The 23,921-nt window shown below is 40.7% G+C and overlaps 1 long non-coding RNA gene across 1 annotated transcript in view; it reads left to right on the forward strand.

Annotated features, from left to right (window-relative positions):
* LOC120729773 overlaps positions 1-17,995 on the forward strand; it is a 65,427-nt gene extending 47,432 nt beyond the window's left edge. The window contains exon 4 of the long non-coding RNA XR_005694994.1: positions 17,574-17,995. This is a non-coding gene — a long non-coding RNA (uncharacterized LOC120729773). The remainder of the gene's footprint in view (positions 1-17,573) is intronic.
* Positions 17,996-23,921: the final 5,926 nt, after the last annotated feature.

Below are 23,921 nucleotides of genomic sequence, written 5' to 3' on the forward strand. Positions count from 1 at the left end.
AAGGGGGAGGCTAAAGGTTACCTCTCTGAAACATGGCATTGATCCTAACACCTGACAGCATCTCTCTTTGTTTCTCGTTCTGTTTTGTTCTTTGTAATTATAACAGTGCCATTTACTGCTTTCAGTGCTCTTATTTTCAGTGTGATACAAAGAAAAATCACAAGAAAAACAAGAGGCAAGAAATGCTACATTATTGTTAGATGTACTGTATACCCAACGTGTTATCAAAGACAGTAGTTTAGGACAAATTATTCAATTTTCTTATTCTCTCTATTACATCGACCCAGACGTAAGGCTGAAACCAAAGGTGTTGTAGAGCTCTGCATATCATAAATCAGACCTAACTGACATTTTTTTTAAAGAGAATGAATATCCACCCACTCTCTGTGGAAGGGCCATGGTATTTGTATGGCCAATGTGACCTTTCTCTATACCCTCTCAGATTAGGTGTACGACAGAAAATTGCGCTCTTGCTGCAGTCCATAAATCATACCAGGCTATTTTTTTCTTTAAAGAGGTATGTAAATACCAGTGTACTAGCTAGGTAAACAACACTAACCCTGATACAAATGGCTTGAAAATTGAAGAAAAGCACCTTATTTTTCAGCTGAAATTGCTTTTGAAACCCAGTTCTGGCACATGGGATGAAGGAGCCATGAAATGATTTGTGCTGGGGGAATAGAAATGGGCTGATGATAACCACACTCGACACAGTTCCTGTGTTGGGGAGTTCTAGCAATGATCAAAGATATCATTGTTGCACATTATTTCCCCCCATGCAGACCCCAAATGCATCTGTATCTGAAGTGACATCCACCCACATGCACTCAGAGTGTATTTAGTTTTAGGGGACAAAGGCCCTCCGCTACAGTACAGCAAGGGTCGAGCTTAACCAGTCGGTCCTGCTGCTGGTCTGACGAGCCTCAAGAGAACTTTTATTAAAAAGTGGTGAGTGTGGTAATATTAATGTCGTGCATTTGTAGCATTTAAACAGTGAGACATGAAATTCTGTTACAAATTCACTCACTAATCAAAAGAGTTTATTTCAGTCCACAATCACAATAGCGAAAGCATAAGGTGTACAACAGAAGCATTATGTCCTGGGGTTTATTTACAACCTCTTTGTCAGATAGCAATGTAAGTGGGAACTAATTTAGTGTTTATGCACAGCAAATCTAGCTTTGCAGCATTTGCAGCAGCTATGGATACTCATTATAACACCTTTGAGTTTGTTTCAATGAGTAGCAGGACTTAGCATCAAATGTAGACAAAACAATTTTTATTTTGTCACTTAGCATAAATCTGTGTCTTTGCCTTAAAAGCCCAAAAAAACATGGTCACTACAGGATGCTGGCAGACTTGTCTCACTATAGTTACCCTTTCTTTTAAACCTAAGTATCTTTTCATGCCTCTTTTGGCAGCTCATCAACACCCGGAGTCCTGTGAGTCTCAAGGAGAGCTGCAGGGCACAACCCATAACAGCAACGGTGACAGCCAATTCCCAACATCTGGTACAAGGTGGTGTTATCCATAGCATCGCCGTGATCGTGGTTTCGCTGTGGTGAACGCTGCTTGGCAGCTTGTGGCATCAGACTGCTGAAGAATTACCCCCATCGTGTTCTAAGCAGGAACGGGCGAACGGGCACACTGTTTCATTTCAGCACAGTGGACCATTGATGCCTGCAGTAGATCCCCTGTTATCTAATCAAACAGCACTGGTCAGTTATGATGCCAACTCCTAAATCCACAGCCGTCTGTAAAGCCGTGGGGGAAGATTAACCGCTACAGCGCCAATGTCCTACATTCAAAGACTTCCTCTTAAGATCTTTTTTTCCTAGAAAGTACAGTTACCCATACAAGAAAACACAGACAGAGACACACAGATATACAGCCTAAAGTAAGAGTCCTTCATGGTGTAATGGGGCTATCACAAAGACCACACAGCTTGCGTTTTGGAAGAAGACTTGATGCTTTCAAATGCTCTTTGTGACCACTGAAATATCTCAAAGAGGCTTGAGCCTGTAACATTTTAGAGGATTGCAGGATGTGTTATTTTACCATGTAGGTGTTTCATTGTTCGAGTAAAAGGTAAAGAAAAACAAAGACATACAGTCTAAGACATTATACTCTCTGTCTTGTGGTCTACAGAAGCCCTAATAAGAACATGCGTTCTACGGTTACCCTGCTGCGTGGCTGCACGTCATTATAACCCAAAAAGCAGAAGCGCTCGCATAGCAAGCAAAGAGCTCTGGGCACTTTTTTAATATTTATATCACAGTCTGGTGTGGCAGTAATGATATTAGGGAGCTGACGGAATTCTCCACCCAGCTGGACATGTTAATTGAGAAGCCAGGATTTAAAGGCAAAGTTCACATTTGTGCAGATGGTGGGACAATGCAAGATGGCAGACCCAGGTCAGAGTCATTTCCAAGCTATACCTTAATGGCAGCATTTTTTTCTTTCTTTTTTCCCCTCATATTTGACACATTCTAGTCCCACAGGTCCATAGCAGTCTTTGGGGCTGGTCCCTGTACTACGGTGCCCTTGACGGAGAACTATATTTTATAGTTGATTTATTCACAAAATATTCTGTCAGCGTTAGTGTGTGCGCATGTGTAGTATGAATATCTAATTGTGTTAGTTTGCTGAGCATAAAAAATATAGATTTGTAATGAAATTGAATGTTAATACTGTTAATGAAAATCTTTAGAAAATATTTAATGTTTTTATACTTGTTTATGTACAAATTATACATATAGCTTCCCTTGATAAAGTATATTATAAAAGAAAATAAGTGTTTAAAATGAAACAAAAATAGGGAGAAAAGTGCCTGAAAGTTGTAAATCTGTATATATCACATGAACATGATGTCATTTACTGGTGCTGCTCCAAGTTTATGTCCTTATAAATTATATGCAATATCGTTTGGTGATAATCTGGCCTTAAATCAATAGTGTTTTCATGAGTTTGAACAATAATGCTACATTTAAAACAGATTATCAAGGCTAATTAATATTTTAAGTGATATTAACCAGTATAAACAGTAAACTGATTACACTGCGTACAGACATCGGTGGAAGCTACACTGCAGGGAAGGCTAACAGATGGGATTATCTTTAGTGAGATTTATACTGTCGCAACACGCATCTACATCAAATTAGAGTGCCCAGAATGAGTTCTTCCCCCACTCTGACCATACACCGGAAAGCAGGTGTCTGCTTAATAATTTGGTCAAAGATCAGTGAGTTAAAGGTTGAGGCCAGGGGCAGAGAGGACCAGGGTCATCCTGGTGGTAGGGTGGTGGTGAGACATGATCTCCTCAAGTCTGGAACAGCCAAACCCCAAGGTCATCCATTAGTGCTCTAGCCCATTGGTACTGGTAGACCCACAATAAATTTACTGTGCACCCTTAACCCTTTTAATACTCACCGCGACCCAGATGAGGAGATCAGCTCCCTTAGGGAGGGGCGCATTACATTATTAGCACTGTGTATCCATCGACAGCTATTATATTCTAACAGTGTATTATGGGTGACTTCATACTGTAAATACTTCAACACAAAAATACCAGGCAATAATGTGCACCAGCGTCATTCCTTTAACAATTTTGTTTAGTTGTACTTCAGTGTATTTCAATCAGTTAGTTTGCCTGAAGTCTCCTTATGAGTTGCATTAATATTAGGGTGGGTGAGATTGCATCTTTAATTTAAATTACTGCAAGTTATTTTAATATCTAAAATCCCTCCGCTGGCCATCTGTGATCATTTCTAACATGCAGATGATAGTGCCGGTGTCTGGCCAAATTTTCAAAGAACATCTGAGTTATGACTGATCATTATCTGAGCTTTCAAACAATGAACAACTTATCTACCTTTCACGCGATGCGTTTTTCTATTCTTACACAAAAAAGGTGAGGCTGCAAGGAAGAACAAGAATGAAATGTCAACAGTGTCAACCACTCCCTTTAAATAGGAGTCTCCTATGATCCCTTACTACCATGCTCGGTCAAACCTTTCCAGGTGTCAAGACTGGGCGTCAGAAAAAGAAATTAAAGTGACACAGTGTTGACAGGAAGAAAAGACATTCCAGTTTTCGCCCCTCTCAGGACAATGAGGGAGCCATCACCTCAACTCAGACACAGGCACTAATGAATCAAGCAACACCTTAACTTCTCCAGTGTAGGAGACTTTTGGCTGGGGGCAACCATATAGTGTCATTGATAATGGGATCCTGTATTGGACTGCTGTTGATTTGATGTCTACAGCAACCTCTTCCATGGCCTGCCATTTTGACATGGTTTAATTTTGCCCCTTGCTCATAAAGACATCCTGTTGGAAGGTGTTGCACAAGTGTTAGGTCTTTATCTTTCATGGTTATGTCTCTTCTCCCCGAGCATTAAGACCTAGCAGGGTTTTATTTAAGCCAAGACAGCTAAACCAAATTTATTTTACCCACGTGGAATGTTTTAATGTAGGAATGGGGGTAGTGGGAGAACTTCTTTGATTACTCCAAACAGCATGACTGTAACAGTATGCAAAATCACATATTATATATAAATTATTCAGGACATTGGAGAAAACAAAAGATACAGTTTTTCCAGTACACAGTCATTTAAACTGAGCTGCTGTTCATTCCTGCTAATATTGTTTTAAATTTACTGGAAAGTTTGAATGCCTTTAAAGAGGAATTTTAATTATATCAGAGACTTTTGTGCTCTGGCTTCATCCTAGGTACATACTGTAAACTGCAATTAATATATTATTATTGTCCTGCTGCAGTTTTAATATGTGCAAAATGCAGTTTGCCGTCTTACTGCTAAGATAAACGAGGTCTTATCTGAAAAAAGACTTAAATGTCACATATGTTCCTCAAACAATATGTCTAAATATCATTTAGCAATAATGTTGCCTTTACATATATCTTTTTACTTTACCTTAGACCATCTAAAATGATCTTGGGCCCACAGAAGACAACACTGGTTATTGATTACATTCTTTAATGTCTTTTTTTCTTCTTCTTACCTTGTGGATGCAAAGACTGGCAGTGACTTTTGGAAATGTTTCCACACAGAGCTTTCCAGTAATAAATCGTATGTGTTTTTAATGCAATACCAACCGAGGCCCTCAGGATCACTGCCATTTAATATTGACTTTCAGTCTTGTCCCTTGTGTGCAGAGATTTCTCTGCATTTTGTGCATTGAGTGTCTTGTACATGGTGCAACTATGCCCACACACCTTTTCACAAAATGGTAAACCTCTTTCCCACGTTTACTTCTGAAAGACCCAGTCTTCTCTTGTATTCTCCTTTTAGATACAAATCTGGTACTGACCTGTTGCCACTTAACCTAATTAGCTATAAGATATTCTACCAGGTGTGTTATTTTAATTTCTATTTACTTTTCTTTTGTCTTTTGATGCCGCTGTACCATTTTCATTTAAATGTGCTGTTGGCATCAAATTTAAGCGTATATTTTTCCAACCAGTAATTTTCTCTGCTTCACCGTTTCACAGTAAACTTTGCCTTTCTTCTTTTTCAGTTAAATATCAGCTTGATGGTTTATAAATCATAGCACTTAACTTTCCTTTAGAAACAGGTATTTTATGATGTTACATAAAGAAATATTTTGTGCACTTCAGGCACAATCTCCCAGGTAGATTTATCATGCCTGAGCAACATTACAGTATGATGGAAGTGTCTTTGATAAACTACTCAAATAAATTAAAAAGAAATCTTAATGAGTTTCTCACTCTGAGTAGATTTTCTGTACGCCCTCCCCCTCTTATATGTCTTTACTTTTCTGTCGTAAGCTGTCTTCCATTTTCCTCCCCCAGCAGTCGCACACCATACACCCCCAGCTATCCCCCACGTACAAGGTTGGTGGCTGCTTTGTGTGACCTCTGCTCACACTGTTCCATCTCCACATCACGCAGCCAGCCTTTCACAGCGACAATTCAGCAGCAACAATCGCACACTCATCCCTCAAAAAAAAAAGACCTCTTGCTCCCTTTGCCAACCAATTAAGAGCCATCTGGGCTCGAATGCTGCAAGAAAGCTATTACAATATCATAACTGTTTTTATTTGCCAAGTTATGTTTTTGATGTGGAGATTCCACAATATTTAAAAACAAAGTCACTCCTTTTGACAATAGCTTTGTCTTCTTGAAAATGAAGAATTGTTAAACAAAGAAAATGCACTTATCAGTATTTTTGTTTCGTGAATTTGCACAGAGCCAGTGGAGGGCACAACACAGTTTAAAAAACATGACAGAGCCAGCAGTGCTTTTGATGCTGCCACGCAAGTGTGTGATTCCTGATGAACTTGAGGTCAGAGATTCCCAGTGGCTGCGTAAGGCAGGGAATGGAGAGCAGCAGGGTTCAAGCCTTGGGTCACTGGAGCTTCAGAAGTGGCCAGCTAGCTTTGTCCCAGGAGAGATGATGGTGACGGATTCAGTGGTGTTTTCTCAAGGTCCACTGAACCCTATAGCAAGGACTCTAACTTAGAGCCTGCAGGAAGAGGGAGCACTCCTCTCATCTCCAGTTCACAGAACTCCAAAAGAGGGCCAGTCTGGATGGGCTCCAGGTTGCCTCGAGATACACAAAATCCAGCCATAACCTCACGGTGGCACTGCCAAACCTCATTTCATTCTTTTCCTAATAATAAGGCAGAGTACACATAAGGCCCCTGACATGCACCGCAATGGTTCATTTCACCATTTTAGGGAAGTGTTGAACCACTGTGTTGTCAACTAGGCTTTATAAGGAAAGGGGATATGAATAGAGACTCCACCCTGTCTTTTTTCTTTTTTTTCCTTTCAATCTAACCACGTTAAAAGGCTTACTTACCCCTAATCAAAATGGCAGGCCCACGGGCATGGTATGTCCCAGCTGTGGCCCTGGCGCAGTATTTCTCTTCTCCCCGTACAATGTTTTGGGCAGCACATCCAAGCACTCTTGCTGTGCTTGTACTTAACTGAGGTCAAAGTTGCCATTATCTGAGTCTTGTTGTCACTAAGGCCTCCACTGATGATAGGACTCAATTTCAAACCTGCAGCTTTTAGCACACCCGAAGAGTTAACCTCTGTGAAGACCAGGCAATCGACCACCTACAAATCTAGCCCAGGGCTGGGACTGCTTAAAGGAGCATGCTTTATGACATTCTGCCACATGTGCGCTGTTTGTCCCAACCTGGCCCTCTGACTTTTGCCTTTTTTTTTTTTCCTTTGGGAGGTGATTATTAAAGTCTGCACGTACATACCTTGTTGCCTCATTCAAACTCAGTAGTGAGAACACTTTGCACACTATGTTTGTGTTTTTGTTTTTGTCTGTAGTATTTTCCGTCATATCACGATAGCTTGCACAACGTTCAGCCATATTGGAAAATTGACACCGACAGAGGTTTTTCTTTTCTTTTTCCACAGATTGAGGAAAAAACACAACAGGGGATGAGTGTTTGTGGAGGTTTAGGTTTTATTTCTAAAGCTAAGCCTCGTCATCTCCATTTTAGCGACACTTCCTCATTCATGTCAGCCCCATGGTGTTGCTCAGTCAGGAATTATTTTTCAGGATATACTAAATTTTGAAAAGCCATCTCTTCCCCCTGTGCCTCTCCTGTTCGCTCATTCTTTTGCGCTCCCTCTCTGTTTTTCTCTGTGTCTTGAAAACACAGACAGACACACTCACACAGAGGCACACACATTGCAACATGCATACAACCAGACATGCACAACCACTCTTAAAACTGGTTCTCCCCCCATAGCAATTTTGTCAGAAGTTGACAATGTCTTGATTTAGTTGTCTGGCTGTTCCGGCCAGTTTTCCCTGCTGCGCTAATGTGAACAGGACATCCCGCTGGGCACCAAAGAATACCACTTCACGGCAGCCGCATAGCTGGCAGCTTTTATTTATGGCGCTACCGAAATGAATGGGTATTAGTGTCCAAACATTTCACCATGCTCCTGCAGCCACACACAAAAGCCACTGATTTCCAGCAAATCTGCACTTATTTTATTCAAGAAAACCAAAGCTAGGGAGAGGGAGAGAGGGAGACAGACAGATAGAAATGGAGGGAGAGAGAAAACATTTATAATGACTCAAAAGACCTCAAAAGAAGAATGGGAATTGCGTTTGAAAAGGATTTACGAGACAGAAATCGAAAAGAAAAAAAATGGCCACCCTATTTCGCTGCATTTTTGTCAAGAGTCGAAAATGGAAAATATCTATATCCATAAAATGGCTCAACTTTAAGTGCTTATATTCACAAAAAAAACCCTGCGCTTCCTCCACAATCACTCACTTTTCAGTTGCTGTGTTTTGCCTGGTATTACAAAGCATTGTGTTTTATAGGACTGCACTAAGAATGAAAAAGTAATTTTATCATTGCTAAAATTGTCAATTTAAAGTGTTTCCACAAATCGCTCCTGCTGCCATTTTTGCAATCCAGGGTGCCTACTGTCTTGTTAACCTGTGAATTTTAAGTGGATGGTTCCCATTAGATACCAGTAGCACTGCTGACTCCTCTTGGCTTTTCTGTAGGGAGCAGGCTGAGGCAGAATGCTCTGTTGGCCTGGTGATGCACTTTGCCTGGTCTCTGTGTCCAGGACCTCATCAGCACAGAGTCTGCCTGTCCTTGTGTCCCTGCCACTCACCTCCCTGCTCTTCATCTGTCATTCCTGCCCTTCTGCAAACACACTGCACTGACATTTTGAAAAACTCTGGCATTCACCCTCAATATGGATTCTTGTTGATTATAGCTTTCTGCCTGTGAAGATTGCACGTATTATTGACTTTGCAATCCCCATGACTATTTGCACAGCTTTTTCTTCCCCTCTGCATCTCAGAGAAGTCCGGCAATAATATTCCCTCCATTTTTCATAACCTCTTTTCATTATCCTTTCTTTTTACTTTATTTTTTTTCCAGTTTTTCCATATATTTCACTAATCCCCTCTGGCCATGACCCTTTCTTTATGCCACCAGAGATCAGAGTTTCTGCAAAGCTTCGGTCACTGATGTCATTAAGATTGGGATCTGATACACTAGATGTCCATTGGTTAAATGCCCCTGGCCTGAACTCCCCATTGTCCCTTAATTCCAAGCGGCAGCTCTATTTCACTTGCCACATAATAGCCCATAGGTTAAAGTTCTACTGCTTTTGCTTTGAATTTACATCTTTCACAGGCTCCACTCTCCTGTTCCGAGCTGGCATTTTCTTTTCCTTCTTTCATTTCTAGTGAGCCGCACTGCCTGCAGGCAGCATGGCTGTTTGTACTGTAGCTTTACTGACAATCTCCCACATCCAGGCATCTTTTGGTAGGTCAGAGGAGAACAACTTGACTTAACAGGTCAACGTAAGTGGGCTCCACCCTTCTTCAGAGGGGAAGCCATGGAGCCCTCCATTAGGAGCTGACCTCCACGTTGCACTGGTCTGGCCCCAGCCAGGGTATCACATGGCTCCGCCTGAGACAGGCTGCTCATTAAAGCCTGCTGCCCAGAGTAGGATTAGGCCTTTTCATGGTTTATCCTCTTCTCTGACAACTGACAATAGGCAAGGCTAGCTGCTTCAAATGGATTGCGCATATGAATCATGGAATTATAATTGCTCTTTCATGATGAGAATATTGGGAAAATCTAGCCACATGCACGTTGCAAAGAATTAATTGGGGACTGTTTTCAAGGGCACATAGCTACACTATATGAGCCTAAGAAAATGGGAAGGGTAGTAATGAGGCATTTTCAATACAGCACAGCATCTTTTGCTATGCCTCTGCACGCAGACTGCTGTTTGCACAAACATATCTTCTGCCTGTAACCTTTACCCATCATGATTCTTTTAGTCAAACTTTCACTGCACTTAATACACAATGGAGTGCCCTGTTTACTTGTGTTGTGATGTTTTCAAAGAGCAACCCTATTAACAGTGGTGGCCCGTTCCTCATGACCTAGTGTTAGCTTCCTAGCGGTGTGCAGGTTATGAAGGGCTGCAGTTTGGACACTGAGAAGGAAACTAAGATGACTCTACCTCTTGAGCTGTGTGGGAGGGAAAAGGATGCTGATAGCAAAGGCACAGAGCTGCTATTTGCAACACAGTTATTCTTCCTATTAACAACACAACTCTGTTTTCATTATTCATATTTCATGCGGTATCATGGCATGAAAGAGAGTTATTTCCTTCATGGTGCACTGCAGGTTATGGCTTGCTCTCAGGTTGGATGGCTCATAACAAGTTGGGTCAGGGATGGTTTTTCTGGATTTATACATCAAAACAGCCAGCAATGATAGAAAAGCAATATTTCCCCTGAGATATAATGCCCGGTCCCCAGGAGTTGTCCAGAACATGTAGGTTAACATCAAACCGAGTGCTAAAAACCTCAATATGAAAAATATAAAGGTAAAAATGTCAGTTTTTAAACATTACCTTTAGTTGTGTAATGGTAAAAACAAATTTCCTAATTAAAAGTGTGAACAACAGCAATGTCATTTACATATGTAGTGAAGCTTTTTCACACTCGTGTGTAATAAACACAATGTGATAAGGACCAGGTATATTTAAAAGGTGTTAATGAACTGCTGCTTTAATACTCTCTTTTCTGTTTGATATTATTACCCAATCAATAACCACCTGTCATCTTAAAATAAATAATAAGCAGTGCAGTGCATCTTTAAATTTGTGTTGCTTTAAGATGAATTGGCATTTGAGTCACTTTTTATTCAATTTCGATTTTACCTTTGAGGAGATGTAAAATATATATTGTTTACGAATTATGATTTTTTAAAAAGTTGGAATAAATTTAATAATAATGAGTGTTTTTTCTATTTTTTAGAATCTGCTTTTAGACGATTATAGTCTTTTAAATGATCATTTGAGTAGTTTTTTAAATTTAATTTTATCTATCTATTTATTTAATTTGTTTGTTTTTTTTGTTGTCAACAGCTACAAATGTTATTAATTTTGTTTTGTGAGCAACACAGAAATTCTTTTGGGGAGCTGTCCAAAACAAAAAGAGGGCAGAGAAAGGAAGAACTGAAACTCTGTGAGCAACACAATTAAACTCTGGTAATGAGGTCAGACATCAGATCCAGTGCAAGTGATATCATTACACAGGCTGAACGGATGGGCTGTTACAGCTGCCATGCTCTTGCTGTGGGATTAGACTCACTGTCCTGAGGGCGGCACTTTTACTGGGCTGACCCCTGCCTGCCACTGGGGCACCAGCCACCCCTTGGGTTCCTGGGGGGCCTTAGCCCCCAGACCTGGTGCCAGTAGGACCAACAGTACTGCAGAGAAGTGAACTGTGCTGCCACATGGGATGACAGGACTTGTACTCTAATAGCAAGCACAGAGACAAGTAGGCACCACCACACAATCCATTCCAAGTTGCCAACTACAAATTACAGAGTTCCTCTATTTCTGTCAGCTCATTTGTAAAAAAGCAGCTAACAATGACAAGGTGACAAAAGGACATTGTATCAGTGGCCAGGGTGCTGCATTGGAACCTGTTGATAGTTAAGATATGGCCCACAAATAAGGCACGACTGAGTGTAGTGTGCCTGGGAAAAAGAAATCCATTCTGGTGAATTTAAATCATGGTTCATAGTTGCAAACAAGATTGAAATAATGAAACATACAGATTGGTAGCAGTCTAATTTTCTTTCTCCATTGTCTAAGGCCTCGTTTGCAAAGTCCCTAGCAGGAGTCGGCTTAATTTGTCTTTTCATATTTGGTCTGCTTGTGTTTTTTGTGCTGTTCTCTTTTTGTCTCACATGATTACTTTGAGGATATCGTTATGACATTCACCAGCAACAATAATTCTTCTGTTCTAATTCATATCAATTAGTAGGGAATGGTAATTCAAACTGACGGCACAGTATATCTTGAAAGGCATGCGAGGATGTTGTGGCGGCAGCATCACTGTGCAGCCAAAAGCCACCCTCCTTTCCCCTTTTTTCCCCTTTCTGTCTTTCAGTCCACAACAAGGGGCTCCAAGCAAAGAGGACAATACGAGTCGGAGCCAGTACTTTGATAATTAGTTATTGATTGAGAACAATGGCACGGCGTACACTGCCGTATTAGCTAGACGCCAGTAGGTCGCGACACCAAGAGCAGCCATCAAGAAACGAGGGCCAAAACATGCCTGACTTCCCTAATAAGATATTCCCTCATGTTTTTCTCTTTCATTTCCTTCCTCTTTTTCCTTCCTCAGGCATGTTAGTGTTCAGGCTACATGGGGTCAAAAGTATTAATGCTTGTGCACAAACGAGCGCCTGATGAAGGAGAATTTAATTAGAGAATACCCACTCAAGCTTTTCATACCACATTGCTCTGTGTGTGTTTTTTTTGTTTACTTATTATTTATTTGTGTGGGGGAATATTTTATTGAATGGAAGGAACAAATATTTTAAAATATCGTGAGTTCTTTTGGCTCTAACATGGTTTTCTTTACTTACAAAAATAGTGGTTGCCAAATGAAACATGCCTACCAACGTTGTGAAGCAGTGTTACATATCAAAGACCACCTATTCGTGAGGCATATGTTTGCGTGAATTACACCTCTTGGCAGTTTTCTATAGGCCCGATCTATGCCAGGGGATAAATCTGAAAAGATGAAATAATAATATTAAACAGTATCTGATATTATTTTATGCATGTGATTGACCCGAGCTCTCTGTATCACACTCTGTTTAACAATGCTGTAGTGTAGAGTGACAACAGATGCGCTTCACCACACATATTGACGGCAGTATTGTCACAGTGGGCGACACATATAAGAGATTGTGTCTTTTCGTGAAAGTTTGGCGTTTAACCAAACTACGCTAACAAGTAAAAACGAATGTCCTCAAATAACTGGTGGGTCGCCATGCTAAAGAGGGATGTGTCAGGCTTGGCGTCAGAGTGAAAGAAGCTCCCCAACTCACTTCACCTGATCTGTGGCCTGTAAAGATGCACCTGGCATTAAACAGACAGGGCAGCGGCGTCAACTGAACAATGGAGGGCTGTCAGGACCGACAGCGGGGCACGGCTCTACCATCACTGCTCTGACAGGGAGGGCCTCAGAGGGTAAACTGCTTTGCTGGAACTAATTAAACAGATGAAGTTATGACATGAATATGCAGATGTTGTTTACATATTACCATATGGTATTATTTCAGGTAATAATGCACAGGAGAGACTTCCCACTCATTAATGTGAAGGGATGGAGTGAAAACACTGTCTATCAAGAGACACTCGGAGCGTGTTCGAGAAATGTGATCAGACTGACACTCGGATGTTGAAATCTATTTCAAGCCACTCAATTAACATTCATGTTGATAGCTATTAGAGTTTGATTAAAATTGTTAACGTACTTGATATCGGACAGGCGATTCCTCGTTGAAAGTGGAAATGATCAGTTTTATTCAAATTCATATGAATGCTGTTCTCGTTTAAAATGCAAAATAAATATCACAACACCGCCAGTGTTTTTTTTTTTTTTTTATCTACATACGCTAACGACACAATATCATATTGGCGCTTGATTTCAGTCCAGTCACTCATGCAGTTAAATTATTCTTCAGAGCTGCAGTGTGTAGATTCAGACACTCAGATGTCAGTTTCCGCACACTTGCCGTAAACCGCGTTTAATTCTCAATGCACAACCTCCAGTTAACTCAACTTCTCCACGCTTTTTTTTTTTTTTGTTAAAAGTAGTAGAACTGTCTTGAGTTTTTCCCAGTTCTGTGTGCAGCCTTACCATTCCCCTGGAGCGGGTGCTGAGAGGTTAAGAGGGAAAGGGCCAATGGAGTCGCGTTTAGTAAGAAGTGTGGGATCACGGGGGCCAGCTGGTGGGGTGATGGGGAACGTAATTGTGCCCGCTGTGTGGCTAGGGTGGGGGGTGAAAGGATGGGGTGAGAAACCCTGGAAAAAAAGGGAGGGGAGGGGACACCTCAATTACCTGTGCTCCTTCTGACCCCTCTCTCCCTCTGTCTCTCTACGGACAGACCCACTGTCTGAGAGGCGGTGCGCATTTCCACAGGCAGATGCACATCCCCCTCCTTTGTTCAACATAGCAATTGCTCCTTTTCGTGAAATGCAGAAACTTAATTGCAACATTTTTTTCCCTCTAATGCATTTCTCCCGTTTTATGTCACTGTCAAAAAAAATCCCTTTTAAAAGAAAATCAAAGCTTTTTTTTCCCTGTTGTGTGTGTTTATGTTTGATCACAGAACTTGGCCAGGAGATATCAGATTAAAGATGTACAACAAAATAAAGCGCAATTTTCCCTGAACTGAGCAGTTCTCGCAAACATATTCAGCAGGTTACATGCAGCTGTCGTAGTTTATTTTGGAGCTCCTGCATTGTCTAATACAGTAAGTGACAGAGACCGGTGTAAAATCAATACTTCACAGGAGTGTGATGTCTTAATAAACTCTCTGTGTTGTTCAGACAGGAAAGCTAGACATGTACGAGAAGGACTACAGCGCAGGCCATTGTGGAGCTGTCAAGTCTAACCCTCAAAAGCAGATGAAGCTGTCAGATTATTAATATATTTATACTGACAGGCCCCAAGTCCACCCCTAAAACCCTCCCCTCTTTCAGTGTCTCTCAAAAAATATGCTCAGCTTCAAAGACACAGGCCACAGGGTTGGATGCAAGGTCAAAGGCCAAATACATTTTGAAAGCAAATTCTCTTCCTTTTGCAACCTGTTTTTATTGCTGTCGCTCCCCTTCTCTGTAGCGACCATTCAGCTGAAACTTAGGCTGAATTGGCAGCAGCTTTCAAAGCGCTTGGCAGCCTGGTGATCCTCAGGAGCTCTCAGCTGACATCTCTCTGGGCTAGTCTATGCTCTGGGGTCAGTGTGAGCCCTGACTCCCAGGACCCACTCACTCAGGCGCTACCATGAGTCAGTCCCGCAGACTGAAATTAAAATGTGAAAAGCTGTGCGACTGAAGGCATTCCTCACCCCCCATGGCATTTTCCTTTCTCTGTGACAGCTCCTCTGAGACTGCTTTTTCTTTCATGTTTCTTTTTTCCCTTTAGATTATTTAACAACATGCGAACAGAGCTGTCAACGAAAGACATGCTTGATCGACAGAGCAAGGGAGCGTCTTAGTCAACATGGGGTTAAATTCGATTTTCTGCATGTTCAGTACGCCAGACTCAAGCCAGTTATTGCTTTGGCTTGATGTTTTTTGATGGATCAATTATCCGTTATAACATGTTGCGATGCCAAACACAACGGCAACTATGACACCTGTCACAATCTTCTATTAGAGTAAGGAAATTGAAATAATTTAATGACAGCTAATTTAGTCTTTGTTTTGAATCTCATTATGGCCGCAGTAATTGTGTTCTAAAAAAAAAAAATGAATGTGAAATATCGCCACATGCTGAAAGCACCTAGACTGCAGCTATTAATTTGATATCTCTCAGTGAAAACTGAAGTGAATAAATTGTGCTTTATCTGATTGAGACAAACATAAGCTTGAGAAGAATAGGAGATCCTGGAGATTTTTATTTCTTCTTTAATATTAGATTCAAATATAGGAAGAAAGCAAGAAAAACATTTTCAATGATTCCTAAATAGAGTATAATTATTTGTAATTTGTATATATATTTATACATATATATGTGTGTCTGTGCATGAACAAAAAACACCTAAAAACTACTATTGTATGCCAAAAATATTTTCCTTTGCAGTCTGAATTCTTGAAATCCTAATGATATTTTACAACATTTTATATTTTAGCTGCACGCTGCCAAATAAATCCAAGACACTGCTTCACTTTGGGACAAAGCACCAAACAGCAGAGTAGAATTGACGAATGCTTTTCAATACCACGTGTGTGAGAAAGCTGTGTGGGAGCGTCTTATCGGTACATGTGTGCATATACTTGAATTTGCAAGTAAAGAGCCTTATTGGGATTACCCACGGTACATTCTATTTGGTATCATAAAGAGAAAGAGGGAGTAGATGTGTGTCTCCTTTTTTTCAGGGATTCGGTAAGCTCTCTGTCAATGGTTTGGAGTTGAATTGCCTTGGATAGCTCCCCTCATTCCATGGAATGATCTCAGACCTAATTTACAGGGCAGCTCAGGATCCAAAGTATACAAGGCTCTCTTCTGCATAGAATGTGTGAAATAGATAGAGCAGCCATCCCTCAGATGTGCTGAAGTAATCTTCAGCCAGAGCTAGTCCAGCAGGCCTCACCCCTAAAGGGATTGATGCAGTGTCAAAACCTTTGGCTCTGGGGTCATCCTCTCTTCTTGCCTCCTCCATCTGACAAAAGCTGAATTTCTATCCCTCACTATTCGTTTCTCTTTTTTCTCCTATTGAATTCATCAGCAAGGGAGGCATGAGATGTGAGATGTGAATGAAACATTTTCATTAGAAGGGAGGAGAATCCTCGGTCAGAGACAAGGCCGGAGCTGATCTAAGCCAATGACATCCCTACCAATTCTTTTTTTTTTTTTTTGTCCTTCTTACTTTCCCTAGCTGTCACTCTCTGCGGTATGTGGCAAGCTGATTGAAATCAGCACTGTGTCAGGGCCGTCATATCGCAGAAAGACATAAAACATGCAGAAACATCAATAAGCAACAGGCCGCTGACAGCTCTCAGGCACCGGTGCCGGCGAGGAGAGATGAGGGGAAGGTTAAGACTCTGGGGGGATGCTGCGCAGTTGAAGTGTCTTCTTCAGGCTTCAGTGAAATCCAGGAAAGACAAGATAAAGTCTATCAGGTTATCGCCTAGTTCAAGTTGCTTCTCGGACAGCAAGGCCACTGGGACACTGGATGTCAGAAGATCTGTGTGTGTGCGTGTGTGCGTCTTCTTTGTGTGTACTGTAAGCATGTGTTTCTGTGGGTCCGTGTATGTGCTCACGCAGGTGTACAGAGCTGGAGGAAAGACGCTGCACTTGTTAGTAGCTTGACTTGAATTTCCACGATCAAAGCTGAGAGAAAGCAATTTTCCACTGCAAGGAAAAGCATTGTGCCATAAATTCAGTGTGAATTATGTGATGTGTTCAAGCTGTCAAATGACTACTTTGAATTATGTTTCCTGCATTTATTACATCTGAAAAATACTTTCCTTTTTAATTTATCAAATAAGAATAAACAAGAAGAAAAAAAATAGGTTGGATAATGTGCTAGTTATAGGCACTAGTGATGGGCAAGAGTTACTTTGGGATTTTCATTGTGTATTTAATTGACTAATACGAGGTAAAGGTGATAGTATTTTAGATTGCAGCCTGACACGGTCTCTTACCACTTCTAATTAGGCAAGTTTTTTAGCCCAGCAAAACTGCTGAATCTCATTTCTCTCCCCCGTTATTGGCCATCATGCTGCCCTAACCCTACATGGCCAGAATTATTATATGGGACCAATAATCACCCTATCAGGATTCTGACTTTGAAGGGGTAAATTTGCCGGTAATTACTATGACACCCAACCTATGGAGGGAGCAGAGTTTTGGATGAAGTTGAAGTTTCCCCCAAAGTTGAAGCTTGTTATTTTCCCATTGATGGGTTAATGTTGTGGACAGGCGCCCATCTGCATATCAAATGTGACTCCTATTATTTTATGTTCCTCTCTGCTAACAGCGCCTCCCAGCACTCCTCCATGTTCTCCTCCATCTGCCTCCTGTCCATTGATCAGCCTTCCAGGGCATCAGTCTGCTTAACATCTGCTACAAGTTCCAGCAGCTCAGGTAACTATCTAGCTGCTCTCCACCGCCTATTGATCTTCACGTCCACCTGCAGGAACATCTGTTTCGGCATGTCGCTTGTCAACACAAGCGGCTACTTTGTTTCACTTCACATCTTGTCCACTTTCACTCACTCTCACGAAGCAGTACTACTCCTAAATGCTTGCTAAATTGCTGTTTACATTGTTGTAATAATAACAGCAACTGAGACACTCTTCATAGCTTGGCAGATAAACAAGTGTCTATATTTAATTCCAAATTAGTTTGCAATTTTATTTTGCTTTAATGACAAATTTACACTAAAGCATTCTTGATTTTTCCTCTATTTTGAAACCTTCTTTTGGAAGAGCTAATAATTTTGGCAGATGTTTTAATCAAACAGACATTCAGTAATAAACCAAAAAAAAAAAACCCACAATATTTTATTTTAATTACATCCTAATTCTTTACACTCAAGAAAATTATCTATAAAATGTTTTAGGAATTGTACTTTCAAAATGTGCCAGTGTTCGCAACTTAAAAAAAAAACAAACAAGAGGAAAACACGTTTCTTTTGTTGCTGTTGTTTTCAATACGATGCTGGACGCGAGACACAAGACAAAGTCAAGGGCCGAGAAGAGCTTGGATCTTTGAATTTGTCCCCTTCACAGGCTTCTAGTGCTCGGAGGAACCACCGTGGCACAGTTTAATTTGCTCTTTTGTAATGATGGGGCGTAGGTTAGTTCATTTCAATTTTTGATTTCGAAAGCTATCAAATACAGCTCAGATGAGAAATCAATTTTCCCAGCTGCCTTGGCTTTGTGGTAAATAGAACCGCCGCTATTGGTGAACACCCAGTCACATGACTGAGTCAGGGATTAGTTCAGTAGGCCTGTGTTGCCACCACCTCAATTACGGGCTGCCTTTTGTCATTTACCTCTATAACATCTCATTCTCAGGCACAACTCATATTTAATTCATGAAAGCCTTCACAAGAGCAGTTGTACTCGGGTAGTTTGTTGCAGAAAATTTGACCACAACTTTGCATGATAGCAGGAGTGATTGTAACGTGGGATAAACAATGACAGTAAACAGTAAAAGCCTCATTCAGGCCTACAAAAAAAAACGTACTATCAAAAGTATAGATTTAAAAAATACATGCAACTTCATCAAACAGCATTATGAGTGTGCTTTAAAAAACGATTTATTGTGAGAAAAGGCAATGATAATTTTAACTGGAAAGATAGCGACCTATTTCATATCATAGACAATGACAATAATCAGTGCCATTATTAGTCATGTCATGTTAGCAACTGTATGAAAAGTGACTCTGGGCGGTTCCACTGACAGTAAGTACTTGCCTGAATAAATCCTGTTCAGTTTTGCTTGAGTGTGGACTGTCTGTAATCCTGATTGATCTACAATAAATACAAGTCTCATACACACACACAACCACACACACACACACACACACACACACACACACACACACACACACACACATATATATATATATATATATATATACATATATATATATATAGTCTGTCTGTTACAGATGTTAAGTGAAGGCCTGTTTGTTCAAGGCTCTCAATTCACAATTTAAACCGATTTACATTCTGACTAAAAATAAATGTCAGGAATTATTATTTTTTTATACATCTGACTAATTACTGACACTAGGAAAGCCTCAAAGCTTTTCCGACTCTGTGTGAGTATATTTTACATCTTTATGACGCGTCAGTTTGGAAATTGAACCCAATCCAGCATTTTCTTTTTCTCAAATGAGCCCTCTTTTCATTTTTGCGCAACACAAATTGACAATTTGTTCAGTAATCAAAGAATCTCCTTTTCATATGGAGTGATTCATGAACACAAAGTAGAGAGGAGGCAATTTCTGGACATATCATGAGATTATATCCATTTGACAGTTATTCTATGTAGTTTCCATGACAACTGTTTGGGTGAGGCCCCCAATAAAACCAACCTCAGCTGTCATCTCTTCACCTAAAAGCTTTGTAATTGCTCTCATTTGCATACTACAATTAAGTGTGTTAGCTCACAGCAAGAACAATCAACCTCCACTAAGGACTGGGGATAGTATAATTATTATATCAGTGGATTTGTATAAAACATTACTGACGAGCCTTTGTTTGACGTCTACATCGTACTGTCAGGCTAGTTTCACCGCTTATTTTCATAAATATACATATTCCACAGATGGTGATGGCTAATGCATACAACTTTAAATGTAATCACTAGTGTCTGTATTTCCTTTTGATCAGATATAACCAATCAAATGGTATTGTATATCTGAGTATAGTGATGATAACAATTATTCCGATGCAACCATATGAGTTATGTATCAGAATTGTGTTGTAGCTTCCTGCGTGTCGGGCAATACAATACAAAGATATTTTTATCCAGTTTTGATGGGAGGCTTTTTGACTCAGTGCTACACTTGACTCGGTAGAAACAGAATGATTTGCAGTTGCGGGACACAGTTTGAACTGCTGATTGAATGGAAAGGTTATGTGCAGTGGGCTCTGAGCATTGTTTCTCTTTCTCTCAGATGCGCAGAGACTGTAATGAAGAGCTCTTGAACTCACAGTCAGAGAAGCTGTGACAGGAGTTCAGGAGGATGCCACTTTGCTTTTGCTGGACATATTACACACATACACACCTGTACGCACACACGTGCTCATCCGCGCGTGCACCCAGGGCAAACAGCTAACACGGAATTAAAAATGAAGCCATCACTCATTTATTTTTATTTTCATGTTTTAAGCATTAACATGAACAATGTCTGGTCTCTCTGTTTATATTGGGAAAATAAAAATCCACCATTAGTATGTCTTTACCTTCTTTTACGCTTTTTATTTATTTTAGAAATTAGATACTTTATCTGTTTTACAACTCTTTGTAAAACTCAAGTTCGTGAGATGTAAACGCTGCCGTATTTCCAGCCTTCAGAGTTTTATTATCGCGTCTGTGATGCTGCAGCACATCTTTCGGGCAGGTACATTTTATTTTTTGCCTTCAGGCCCTGAATTGAAATGGAAGACCAAATGGCACAAATGGCAAGTGCACCATTCCTAGCTCTCTGCAGCCTCCCAACACAAACTGGTCAAGCAGAAATGAGACCTGCATCAATTTTAATTTGTATTTATCCTGCTGATGACCCGCTCCTTTCAGTCTGCCGTCAGAGGCACAAATTACACCCATCATAACTCTGATTTTTACCGGCCCACGGTGTGCTATCAGAAAATTAACATGGTTATATACCACTGGCGGGTTCAAGGTGTCACAACACAATTATACAATCATCCAACCTGACGAGCTCTGACTGGTCGCCGGTGTATGACAACTAAGCTGGAGGGCTACACTGTCTGTCACATCCAGGCGTGCAAGATAAGTTCACTGAAGAGTAGACTGTGCCTCAGTGTTTGCGCTTCTCTATCTAAATCAGTTAAATATCTCAAGGCTGCTGCAGCACAATTTCTTTCTCTTCTTTTTTTCTTTTTTTTTTGGAGGGAGGGAGAGACTCACATCTGAACTGATCTTTGACTTGGCAGGCTTTTATTTGGCCTGGCAAGTTGAGCCTGTGGAATTTGTTGAAACATAAATGAAAGTGAAATGAAGTGGGATGCCTGTGTATTCTTAAAGAATGCAAATTATCAATGAGGCAAATTTCATGAAAAGCCTTGCAACAGTGCAGTCCTATGCAAGCAGCTCACTCTGACTTTCAATCAACCCTAATCCTTGTCTCTCATAAAACTTGGACCAAAAAAATGAGGGGAAGCTCCCCTGCCTGGATCCCCAGTGTGCTCCGTGTCAAGCCATTAGGCTGTGTGAAATGAGGTGCCACTCATGAGTTATAATGCTGCATATCTATAGATGCAATGGTTGAAATATAGCCCTTCAATGCTCAGCTCTCTGTAGGACTTGGGGGAATAATTCTGCTCTGATAGTGGTCGATCCAGCAATATCCCAATTCAAAGTCACAAAGATACGAAGAGGGATGTTGGATGAATTCAAAATAATCCACTTCAGAATAGCTGGGAGATTAATGGAAAAATGTGTGTGTTTCTCATGTGCGTGTCTGCGTGAGAGCAATGAGTGATGAATAAAATATATATTAAAAAAGGGCAGCAAAAAAAAAATTACTTTCATATAGTGTACAATGATGTTACTAATAAGATTATCAGCCTTGGCGGTGGAATGAAATGACATGCACAGGAATAATGAAAGTGACATCAATGTTTTCTCTCCCGTAAGAAAAGAAATGCCCAAACTATTCCTTAAGATCCAACAGAAGTGGATGTGTACTTTCAGAAAATCTATTTGTAGTCTAACGTCCATTGTTCATTGTGTCCATTGTGGAAACATCAATAGAAGACACACATTTCTACAACCAGCTGTTAAAGATCTGCTCCATGAAAGTTAGTGGCTACTGCTATACTTAGAGGCACACAGCAGCACGTAACAAAAGCAAGCTAGCACCAGTCTGCTCTTCAGAAATATTTACCCAGAGGTACTGTAGATGTAACAATGATAAGGAAATAAAGCTAATAAGTGTCACTTTGATGTGACAACAAATTATACATGGCTCTATCAGATCTCATTTCCATTCCACAACACAGAAACAGAGAATACCCTGAAGCATGGCTGTTAATGGGAGGCTGTATCAGCCATCATGGAAAGCTTGCCTCATTACTCACTCCAGCACAACTGTGCCCAGGGTGGTCGATTTCCCCAACGGACACCGGTTCACAGACCAGAGAGGCACTGTGAGGCGTACGACTTGTTTTTCAATGCACAGGGCACAGATGCCGTCATGCTGCAAGTGTGTGAAATTGTAGTATCAGGGAAATTCATTTAAGCTAAACGTAAAACAGAGAATCAAAAAGAAAAGGAATTCAGAATGCGACTTAAAGCTTTAAGTTGTATCTCAAGACTCGTAATTATTTTTGATCAACTTCTAATTGATTCTCTTCAAGGCTTTGGGAAATTACTCTGTGTCGCCATAACCAGCAACCGCTCGTCTTCATTTTCATTATGCGTCTGATTCTGTACGACCTGATTGTTATTCAGAGAGAATTTTCCATTTGGGAGGGCGCCAAATACTCACATAACCTTCTATCCCTTCCAACCTATGCAATGAATATTTTAAAACCTTAATGTATATTGGCAGTCTTAGTCTTTCCTTTGTCCATACATGATATCTTAAGGGCCCTTTTCCTGCTAAGGGAACACTGGCACTCCATTATTTTTTTCCCTCTTCACAGTCGCTACTGCTCACTGGTTTTACTCTCTCTACCCCCGTTTCTATCCTTCCTGACAAAGTCAATAGGGGGCATCCCTCATCTGTCAAAAACAAACATCAGAATATGTCTCCTGCTTCCCCCCCCCCCCCCCCTTTTCTCATTTCCTCTTTTTGTGTAGTGTGGCTGCCTGTTAGACTTACTGTGGATTCTCACTTTGTCAGTCTTTGCAGATTATAATGTCATTAGTGAGGCTGCTTGGTGACTCTAATCAACATATGCACGTAAGAGCAGTCAAAACATATAAGGGAGAAAGTCCTGGAGAAGTAGCTGACCCTCTGGTGACTCTCTCACCCAGAGGGGTGGCAGCAGCACTTGCTGTGTGTGTTTCAGTGCAATCTGTGGAGCAGATGGCTGGAGTCCTGGGCAGAGAGCAGCAGGTCTCAGTCTGCATGTCACCAGGATGACGGGAGCTGGCTCCCTCTGAGCTTTAGTTAATACCTTCCTGTATGACAGACTTGTTAAAGGTTTGGGTGAAACTCAACTGACTCTTTACAAAAGAACAATACTCTCTCTCTTTGTGTCGCTCTCTCTCGCTCTCTCTCTGTGTCACTGTGTTTTGCGCTCTCTCCCCGTGTTGCCTGTTCTGGGTGGTAGTAAATATTTACTGGTAAGTACTGCCCTCAGCCTCTCTCCCTCTCTCCCTCTCTTTGGCAGTGGGAGTGTATTATATTTAGTATATAGTTTATTAATCTTGCTGTGTATTTAGAAAACATTTCTTTTTTAGATAAATCATTAAATAACTTATAGACGCAGACATTTTTTATCACATTACAAATAAATATTTATATAAAACATATCTCCCTATATATACATCGGATTATATATACCATTTGATTATTTCCCACAGACTTACTGTGAGATGTTTCTGCAGAGGCTTTTCGTGCTGAAATCATTAAAGCAAAATAGGCAGTGGGGTAAATAAACATTTGCTTATTTTT

The sequence above is a fragment of the Simochromis diagramma genome, unplaced genomic scaffold (genome assembly GCF_900408965.1).
Source record: "Simochromis diagramma unplaced genomic scaffold, fSimDia1.1 OVJJ01000293.1, whole genome shotgun sequence".
In the NCBI taxonomy this organism is placed as follows: Eukaryota; Metazoa; Chordata; class Actinopteri; order Cichliformes; family Cichlidae; genus Simochromis; species Simochromis diagramma.